Consider the following 9456-nt stretch of genomic DNA (forward strand, 5'->3'; position numbering starts at 1 on the left):
TTATATGTAGCACTGTCTGGCCATATTTTAGGTTTAGGTGTCCAACCTCTCATACATCATTTGAGAAAATGGCTTAGAAACATTTCTACAAACTACCAGAGGGCACACGTTGATGATTAATGCCAGAGCACATGAATCAAGGCTATGCATGAAAAGCCCCATCTCATAAACGGATCTTAATTTGACTTGTGGTGCAGCCCTCTGACTTTTGCTAACACCAGGGCTTTTCACAGCCAAATGCTCCCAGCCACTCGTAAAGCAATGTAGTAACACCCAGTTATTTGGCCTGGACGGTTATTGACCTCAGCAGCAGTGAAAACCTGTATGATAATGGACAGGATAATGGAGAGCACAGCCGCTGCAGCTGAGCCCGAAAAGCTGTTATGGATCTGTGCCATTGCTGTTTCACTACCTAACACATCCAACAGTAGCTACACAAGAGAAGCAAATAAACTCAGATCTGTGTAGTAAACCCCTCCTCTCACATATGCCACAATAGGAAATGACTGCTGTAATTGCTTGCTAGAGATTTGTATCATATAGGATTTTATTGATACTACTTCTCTTATTGATTCTCCTTATTGGTTCGGTTCTTTATCAATACTTTTATCAGTTCTTTTTCATTTCTAAAGAATTGATTTTTAAAACAAATAAATTCAGAACAGGATTAGAATTGATTTATATTATAAATATAACTAAAAATCAATAATATTTCACTGGAAACTAATTTAAAATGTCAATAACATAAATAATATTCCTGACATCAAAATACTAAGTGAAGATTAGAGAGAACACCTGCCTGGAGGTACCAAGAGTAGCGTGTTCCTGCAATAGAGGAGGCTGCAGTGTCAGGACAGCATGTCTAGGACTCCAGTTTCAAATTGGATAACTAAGGACCTAATTTCTAGAACACATGGACAAGACGGACAACAATCAGACTCTGACTACTGAATGTGAATCAAGTTATTTTTGTTGAACATTAAAACAATTCTGGTGTCTTGAATTGGACAGCAACAGCTGTATCCACGGAAGATTCCCTAGTGTTTCCTTGTGTTTCTTCTTCTCCTGTGTTCACAATGCCCCCATGTCTGTCTCTCTCTGTCTATGGGTACATCTCAAGTCTCTTAATTGCATCCACGTTTCCCTCACTTGCATCTTTTCCTTGCGTCTTAGTCCCTCCCACCGAGGAAACCATGCGAGGAGAGAATTAACTGTGAAATATGTTTTTAGAGAAAAGAGACGTCCTTTCCTCTGAAGTGTCATGTGAAGTGTTTCTGATGACAGTGGCAGCTGATCACAGCTGGTTTGGTGTCCATCAGCTTTAACAGCTGCAGTAACTTCTGATGGACTTTGTGTTTGCACTCATGCACTGTGCCTGTTACCTGTTTGACAAACACCTGCACATGAATAAAAACCTGCGTTCTATATACTGTGTCCTGCTCAGAGGCACATGAACCATTTCTACTGGCAGAATGCATTTATATTATTTATAAATTATTTATTGATATCCTGATAGTGAATTCATTTATTAATAACCCAGAATATAATTTTTGTGTCTTTTGAACATTGGAAATTATTTATTGGGCTAAATGTTTCTGGGGGAAAAGGAAATTATTTAACTCATATCAAACCCGACACTCATCAATTTTCAGCCTCACATGTGACTGAATGGAAATGACGATAAATTATGTAAAATATAAATGTGTCTAAAATGTGTTTCTTGCTGACAGACTCTCCCTTACTTACTAATTTTATCCATAATAAAAGTTAATGGGGGAAATAACAGATAATGACAAGAAGAATATTTCCAATAAATGAAAATTGTTTATGGTTCTTTTGTTGATCAGACCAACAATTTAAACAGACTTTCAACTAGATGGTGCATCAGAAAACAAAACATAAAACTTGGGAGTGATACACTTGAATTTACTCTATTATCTGTCTTCACTCCAGTATGAAACTGCAGTCTTTACTCCTCAGAGCAGAAATAAGACCTTTGAGACGGCCTTCATGATGGCAGACCAGAATAACTTCTGTGTTAAGCGAGGAACAAGGAAAGATCAAATAAGAGATTTGAGATGTACCCTATGCTTTGTTTGTGTGTGTGTTGGCATGGATGTGGCTCTGCTTATCCTGCACACTTGTCTGCAATCAGCTCATCACCTCTCCCAGTCTTCTCATCTGCCTCTCATCATTGCCTCTTTGCCTCATTGCTTCTTTGCCAGATTGTTGTTTCAACCACAGTGGTAGTTACACTTCAAGTAGCCAACTTTCCTTATATTCTTAGTGATTCAGTTTCTTCATGTTTTGTGTACTAACCTGCATTTCTTGCATCCCAGAATCATCATCTGCTTACCCCTGTGTCGCTGGATCCCAATTCCTACTCCCCATTCAAAATGTCTAGCCTTAAGCCTAATTTATGTCTGTGAAATGATCTCAAAATGTCCAATCTGACCAATCAGGTTCTCTTTTTCAACATGCATTAGCAATCCAAGAAGGGAGATCCTTGCCCAAATTGAAAAGATGCATCACATGCTCAACTTTGTTCAACCCAACAAAGTTGAGCAAGGTCAGAACCTATTTAGAGAGCGATTTCAACCATGCAGTTCCCCATAAAGGTAAAGTAAACATTCTCTTGGGAAATTCAAATGGAGTTACAATGTGTCTATGCTTTAAAAGCACCCTAAATGTTATGATCAATTCTATTTGAGCAATGACTCAAAATAAGTCCCTCTCTGATTTGTAAGTGGTGACCAGATCCTTGATTCAGATTTTGGGTATTCATAATTTACACTTTTTAATAATATGATCATAAAATAATATTACTACAATTCTACTTCTTCTTATGTTTTAGGGTGTACCATTCACAGATGTGGGTTAGATTGTCAACCACAATGGCATTACCACTGCATCCACTGCCAGTCAATGCTGTCACGTAAACCAGACTTCATTAAACACCTGTCTTTGTACAAGGAGAAGCACCCTGCCATACCCCCCACCATCCCAGCTCCAACAATCACCACCATCCCAGCTCCAACAACCTGCATTGTGCCAACCACCCCAAGTGAACAGATGTCTGTGTGAAGTCAGTCCTACAGAAAAAATGTCCCATATGCTAGGTTCTCATGAACAAAAAAACTTAAAAAGGCACATAGAAAGGAAACACACGGGCGAACATTAGGGCATAACAAGTTCTCACCTTTAGAGTAAATGTATAGATCCCGAGAATGGAGTCTGTGCCGTCCACAAATGTTGTCATGGTACCAGCACTCCTCTGCATGTTCAAACTAAAGTATGGGGGGAATATCTACATATTTCTGTGAATCCACTGAGAGAGGTGAACATGGAATTGGCATGGAGGAGTGGATTGAAAGCATATCAATGCATACTCCCCAAACAATAACATACTGTACATCCTATGCCTCCTCTCCGGTACTTCATGAAGAAGGATAAAAAGAGGGACTGCATCAATTGGCAAAACCTTGCCAAAGGCAACCATGCACCTCTGTCTGTGTACTCCAAAATTGGAACCCCTCAGTCAAAGAAATACATCTCCATTTATTATCCCACAGTTTCATACTACACTCAATTGGGAAAAGTCATGGTGTTGTACGACACAACAAAGAATTCTTGGCACTGTCCTTGTTTAAGGACAAAGAGATCATACTTGCACAAATATATAGCGAAATGGCACTTGATCAGGCACATTGTGAACTGTTCAGGGAAGTTCAGAGCACTGAGGAGGTGGAATGCCTGAGTACAGCAACATTAACAGGGGATGAAGACAGTCAAGATGAGGGAGGATTTTGTGTTATGCTTGTTGAATCTGTTTAATGTGTTGTTTCTAATTACAGAAATCATACAACATGCAACTCTTAGCAACCAAGTTGAATTGCAGGACAGAAAGTAGTATTTGGATGGAATAAACCTTTTAACTATAAGTACTCGGACAGAAAGTGGTATTAGGGTGGAATAAACCTTTAAAACTATAAGTAGTTAGACAGAAAGTAGTATGTAGGCAGAATAAACCTTTAAAACCTTTTCTGTTTTTCTTTTTTGTGCGTGCATATGTGTGTGGAGGAACTGACCCTTGACACAGAGAGCAGAGGAGAGGACAGAAAGGAGCAGCTGCAGCGTGATAACAAATTACACCAAAATGTAAAAAAGTACCATTAAAAGAACCAACCTTAAAAATACCCTGCTTTCTTAGAACTGGTTCAGAACCAGGTTTCAGGGGGGGATCCTGGTCATTAACGTTGTTTTGGCAAAGTGGGGAAATTGTCTTAAACAAGGGAGCTATCAGTTATCACAGCATTCCTGTTCTGGAAAAGACTTGCTGTAGAAGTTGCTGAAAGCTGCAGCCTGCAGGGAGGCAGGCTAAGTGCAGCTGCTAAGGCTCACCGACCTCAGATGATCATTCTGGGACCTGTGATGCCGCTACATCCAATTCTCTTGCAGTGAAATGATATTAAAACAACTATCTGTGCACTAACTTTAATGGCCTCTACAGAACAGACATAAGCCACTTTCACACATGAACTCCGGACAATGTCCGAAGAATCAGGTCTGGACATTTTCTGAAGATGCCCTATCATGCATGTAGCACACAGCAGGAGATTGTCCATGACAGATGCATCCTCACCTAATACTGGTTTGGTTTGGGTGAGGGGTGCAGGAGGCAGGACATGATGCAAAAAGTACACTGCGGTTGTAATTCAGCATTTTAAAGCTTTTCATCGGAAATAAAGCAGCTTTTATTTTACGAGAAATCACAGGAAGTCCTCTATCCCATAAGTGCTAGCTTCACAGCAGAGCATTCAGGTCTAGTCGAAACAATGCAGGTTAGCTGGCTTGCTTCATTTATCCAGTGCCAATCACATGTGTAAAATAGTGGCTGTGGATGAGAGTGGAATAGACTGCTGGAAGTTAAAGACATCGTATTTAAGTTTATGCTCTATTTGTTCAACAGTTGTTTGATTAATTGCTCTTACCGTCTCCCTCACTGCTGGACTTTGTTGCATTTACAGCAGTGAGCAGTTGTTGCCCACTCGACTGATTTGGACATTTGCGTTCATACATACAGCTTCTCTGGGTAATGTCCAGAAAATGGGTTGCAGTGCATGTGTGGGGCTATAGACACCTCATGGCTCCGAAAAATCTTTCTCACCCTTTTTAAATGGCCATTAGCCGCCGTGCGGTGCTGCAGTGCAGAGGTTGTGTTTTTTCTACACATACTGTATCTCTGAGATCCCAGGATTCTCTGTGTTCTTGTGCACAACTCTTATCTCAAGCCTAGAAAGAGCATTTTCAGTTTGCTGCCACGCCTTGGATTTGCTAACACTGCAGCTGATATATGCACACTGCACACATTTTAGCTCAAAGAGGTTAAGTAAAGTCTTTGGGTCTTAAAAGCTTCTGACATTGAATTATTTATTCATTCTTTGGTCCGGCAGTGGTGACAACAGCAGAAACAGTCTCAAAAGCACAAGCACTTGGACCAATAGAGGCAGGATTAACTTGGGAAAATATAAGGCTTTCAGTAACTTGAAACACATTTGTATGAGATGTTGACTTAAGAAAAGAAAGTGTTGCTGTTCTGAACGGTAGAGGGAGGCCACTCAGTGTCTCTCAGATCTCTCCTTAAAAATCTCTGTGGGCCCATTTTGGTGGCAGCGCAACAACCAGCGCAGGTGGCGTGCCAATAGTTTGGTATTTTCCAGACCTTGAAACTCTCTTTGCCCGTCTGTGTGGTATTATGCTGCAGAGCATTGGTGCACAGGTTAGAGGAGAGACACAAACAGATGGGAGGTTCTTTCAAGTGAGGCAATGCAAAGCCAGTTGTTGGTATTTTGGTGGAAACTGGGTTTTGATGTTTAATTGTTGCTGATTTGATATGTGTCAACAAAAGCTAATACTTTCAACACATGCAGCATTAACAGACTAATGCTTAAAATGCAAAGCATTAAATTGGCATAAAAATATAACATTTAATCTGGTTAAAGCAGGAATGTTGGTAAAACAGTCTGCATTTAAACTACTCTGATTCTTACAGTATCTGTTGTCCACAGCTGTGTGAGGATATATGAAAACTTCATTCATTCCATGAATCCTTTGAACTCTGGGTGGTATTTTTAATTTCCTTCTGGCATAGTCAATATATCTGTCACCCAGGCATATATTCTTGTTTTCAGGACAAGTTAGGCTGTTCAGGAATGTCATCAGTTTGCATGTGAGTAGTACTGCATGCTCTAGTTGACTAGGTGAAGTAAATTGGAAGTTGGTACTTTTTTGTAAGTATTCAATACAACACAGATATCCATATATAAATGGATAGAGGAGATCGTCAGGGCTTCAGGAATACAAGAACCATGTTGATGGGACATTCTGAGTCTGAGGGCCCTTCCACACCTACCTCATTTGATCCGGACTTTTGGACTTCTCAGTCTTAGCCGAACCAAAATTATATGTGTGAAACCTTCCCTGCACCACAGTCTGGACCAAACAGCTGAAACTTGGTCTGACAAAAATAGGTGGTTTCAGTCTGGATCAAAGTCAACCATGGTTCACTTCATTTCTAGTATGAAAACATTTTTTGGATGGTTTGGACTTTCAGACCGCTTACAGGAAGTTCTGGCAAGCGATTGTTACAACCACAGAAAGCACATGGGGAGAGGAGGAGACTAAGTTTTTAGTTGAAATACTCATACAAATGCTGACACTTTCCAAGTATTTTCAGAGAGTATGAGAGAAAGAAGATGAGAGGATGGGAGAGCAATATACAAAGGTGCACAATGCCATTTGAAAAAGCAGTGTGTCAACCAATGTTAACCACAGTTGTCCACTGTGTTTACCTTCAATAAATCACAAACCTCTATACACATCAGTATGGTCGTAATAACTCTTTATTCTGCCTGTTTATTTGGGAAATGACTGATAACTGGGCCTCATTCAACCTGTGCATCTCTTTCCCAACTTAATTTCTAATCAAAAGTGGTGTTTCATGTTTTATTCTTGAAATGCATTCAGTGCAAACACTGTTGTGTCATGTTTTACAATATGATGGGACCATTTATGACGTGAGATACAGCAAAATTATGACTGGAATAACATCAGATTGATGTGATCATGTAAACAGCTTCACCAAAATATTTTGTCATTATTCATTTATATTTTAATTGTATCAACTAACTGTTACAAACCAGACACATCTTGGTACTGTGTTCACATTGTGCCACTCTGCGCTAACAGTATGATTTCCTGGAGAAATCAATTCATTTGTTAAGTGTGATTAACCCATGACGTTTAGCACTGAACAAACTCCACCCTGAGAGATTATATGATACAATATTACTGTGTCAGCTTACACTGAAATTCATTTTGCATCCTTAGGCAGTTCTGTTTAAGAGATGGACACAGATTGAACACACAGTTATACGACATTCTTCATTGACGTACATCACACATCAAACATAACATTCACAACAGTCATAACAATCATTCTTGACACATCATATCATCTGGATTCAGATTTCAATTAGCAGCACCCCCACTTGGTTAAGCAACAGGATAGACTTATATATAAAAGAATTCTTCAGCTTGTTGCATTTAAATTGAGGGACTCTAAATTGCCTGTTAGGGGGCAGAAGTTGGTATTCTCTGTTTAAAACATACAAGGAGTCAGAAGAGATACTGTTAACAAGTCTGAGCTGCTCTTGTTGTGAGCTACTTATAAGGAGTATGCCACAAGTTGGACAATAATCTCCAAACAGATTCAGATTCAATTATTTAGTTTTAAGTTTCACAGATACGCTGCTGAACCAGGCCATACTGCAGTACAGCATGACACTCATACTGAGTAAGTGATTTAAAAAAACTGAAAAATAATCTGTCTACAAAAGATCTGAATCTATGAAGAAAGTAAATGCGCTGCTGTATCTTCTTACAAGACACTGGGTCCTCTTTCCAGAAAATGCAGGTAATGTTCTTGAGTTCATAATGGACTTAAAAGGGACACAGCTTTGTGAGTCCCTGCTGTGATTATTGTTGCTTGGTTTTAATGTTCACTGTATCCCTTGAGACCATACAAGTTCCAAGAATTGAAGTTAATGAATTAATTCATGTTATATCCTCCTGAGACCTGCATAACAGATGAGCCCTTATCACAGAGAGTCTGTATTTACAATAGATGCTGATAAGATGCAACCAGTTGAATCCTCCTGAGTCGTTGTAATGAATATTAGCTGCTTTCATGCTGTAGGCAATACAACAGAGAGGCACAGTAGAGTGCGGTGTGTGTTCCTGCATAACACAATGTGAGCTGCTGTTAAATGAGGTTTCTAACTCCAGGACATCTATGCTGAAAGATTCACTCCAGGCACTGTAAGGTGTTTGGATACAAATAGGCAAAATGTTAGAGTAGAAAATAATGCATGAGGTAAGAGAGTGTGTGGTGATGGTGATGTCATCATTCTTACCAAAACGTGGATTTGGAATAGCGTTTTCTTAGCATCTGTATTTACAAGAGATTAGGATTCTGCATGACTCAGAGAGCTGAGAGCTTGTCAGGGGCCGGAAACATAGATATTGTGTCAGTTATTTCTTGTAGCACCCCTGGATGTGCAGTGTATCTTTGTGTTTTTAGCAAATGTTACCTTGTTATTATAAAAATAATCTAACTCAATAATTCTCTGGCCAGTGATTGAAACATTGTTGACATTGTCAGAATGGTCCACCCCATACATGAGGGGGGCAAAATATTAGGAACACTTTTCAATATAATGTCCTCCAGTACACCACCACCACCCTCTATGACCTCAATAATAAACATAAAGTAGAATTATAACTTTTCCGACAATGTTAACACAAACTGAAAATGTATTAGCTTTGTAAAAGTGGAATTTATGGCAGAGCTGTTGTTGGATTGCATTAGATTGCACAGGTGTAACTAATAAAAGTGCTCAGTGAATGTAATTTTGCCATTCCAAAATTTAGATATCAGGTCCTTGGGACATTGTCTCCCAGTAAAGAAAGCAAAGTGTTGAGGAAAGAAACTGGATAAAAAGCTAGGAGTGATTTTCTTAGGAAAACGATATGATATGAATATTATTTTAAAAGAAACTTAGCACACCATTATAGTTTGAACACATTAAAAAATGACATCCAATTTCAGAGCACACCCCATGACTGCAGACAGGCCATCTCACTCACAGCTCTGTCAGACCTTTTCTGCATCATATACTGACACAATTCAGCTGTGTTACCAGGACTTCAGATCAAAAACAGGCTTCTGTCAAAAAACTCAAGCAGCGGTGTAGCTGTGGATATGTCGTTTCAGGTACCAGTGAGATGGAATATGATCCAGGAAGTTTGTTTCTGTTGTACTGGTGATTCAAGCAGGAGAGTTTCATGCCAATCCAAGCTGTAGAAATATTCCAACTATGAGTCACCTAACATTGA

Source organism: Thunnus albacares, chromosome 16 (genome assembly GCF_914725855.1).
Source record: "Thunnus albacares chromosome 16, fThuAlb1.1, whole genome shotgun sequence".
Taxonomy (NCBI): Eukaryota; Metazoa; Chordata; class Actinopteri; order Scombriformes; family Scombridae; genus Thunnus; species Thunnus albacares.